This window comes from Nannospalax galili, unplaced genomic scaffold (genome assembly GCF_000622305.1).
Source record: "Nannospalax galili isolate Female #2095 unplaced genomic scaffold, S.galili_v1.0 scaffold533, whole genome shotgun sequence".
Classification (NCBI taxonomy): domain Eukaryota; kingdom Metazoa; phylum Chordata; class Mammalia; order Rodentia; family Spalacidae; genus Nannospalax; species Nannospalax galili.
Window position 1 is genome coordinate 675,763 of NW_008333774.1, and position 1,932 is coordinate 677,694.

General features: G+C 39.1%; 1 pseudogene; it reads left to right on the plus strand.

The window, feature by feature from the left end:
• The window catches only part of LOC103730201, a 20,657-nt pseudogene that overhangs the window by 17,626 nt on the left and 1,099 nt on the right, over nucleotides 1-1,932 (plus strand).

Below are 1,932 nucleotides of genomic sequence, written 5' to 3' on the forward strand. Positions count from 1 at the left end.
ACATGCACTATGACATACACACACACATACACACACACACACACACACAAATAAATTAATTAAAATATACAAAAAATTAAACACAGTAGGTTAGTTATAAGTCAAGAATGCACAATTATCTTGTAGAAGCTCATCTGTAGATGTGCCCCATAGTACTGGGCATCTCTCATAACTAAGTCTCATGGAATATAGTGGAACAAGGGGGACAGAGAAAACGAATGCATACAACTCTCACCAGTAATGCTTCCTTATACAACAGAGTGTAATGCACACAGAAGGCTACAACAGCCAAGTTTTAAAGAATAAAAGACTGCAGAGTATATACCCTTGAATAGGACTCCTGTACTGAACCTCACCCATCCATGGATCAGGGACCATTGTGGAAGAGGGAGTGGAAAGGGTGTAAGAGCCAGGTCTGGTTAATGAACACAGGGAAACAGAGACTTTCGGGCCACTGGAAGCTTGCATGTGTCAACTTGTGGCAATGGTGGCATGGAGCACAGGAGCCATGTCAACTCAATTAAAGAAAGGCCCAGAGGGGAGGAGAGAAATGGGTGCTTGATGGCACTAGACTGAGAACTATTGGAGACTGATTGGTACTGGGTGAGGGAGAGTATGCCTTATACACGATTTTTAGGTGAGGTGACTAGACTCCAGTGGATGAATTTACACTGAAGGACATCTGTTTACAAATGCTTAACTGGATAGGACTTAACAAAAATGGCTGAATACATGAGATCCAGTGAGGTGACAGGGGAGGCATGGATGGGGGAGGTCTAAATTTGATTAAGAACTGTTATATGAAATTACAAAAGCTCAATAAAAAAGAATATAAAAAAGGAATACAAAACTATCCATTGTTCACACTTTGATATTAAACATCTTTGCATCTGCCTCTTACTCCTGCCTATGGAATAAAAAACTCAGCTGCAGAGCAAGAGGACAATAAGCATCTTACACAAAGCCATGTACTCAGAGTGACCCACTATCAAATAGGCATGGTTTCTTGAGCAGAGATATCTACACAAATTGAAGCTATTGAGGTGCTGTATGTGCACAAATCTTTACAACTGCATAAATACATTTTAGATACACAAATGCCTAGATATTTGCAGCAGCCATAAAATCTCAAAATCTGATCCCAGACCTAACTTTGAGTTATCCTTCATCAATGACCATGGCTCTTATGAAAATGAAGATGTTCATATCAGAATTTACATGAATGTGCTTACATTAAGGAATATGAAGAAAAGTTAAAAGAAGCAGCATGAACAAAAATTCACAAGTTATTGCTTCTCAAAGATTCATATGTGTGTTTCTGTGTGTGAATGTAATTTGTATGTATGGTATAATCACCACATGACATTAAACTTCACTTATCCCGTTTGTAGCTTGCACAGATGCAAACTACAATGAAAACACATATTATGAAACATTTGACATTTATTTCATATAATTTTCAAACATGCAAGCTTTCAATGTGAACATATATCCACCAATTAATATCTGCAAAAATCAAAACTTGAAGCAGGAGTAGAGGAGTAAAGCATAGAAACTGCGTGTTACAGCCAGTGCAGGTTCACAGAACACATAAAACCTCTCACGTCCATGAAAGCTGATTTGGAAGTGGTAGATACATTCCCAGGAAAGGAAAGTGCATCCTTGGATAATTAGAGAGACAGAGCATCAAAGAGCAGATTCCTTCTTAGCTGTCTACAGTATGGCCAGGTGAGGAAGGAGGGCCAGAAAGTATAGCAGAGGTGAGGGTAAGTGGGGACATTGGGGAATACAGGGATCTATGATTTGCTTGGCTTATAAAACTTACTAGGAATTTTGAGTAGTGGTTTTGGAGATGTTTAGGATGAAATATGTTCACATCTTATTTGTGGTGCTGCTCTTCCCTCTGACTTGAGAAGGTTGCCAGAGGACAGT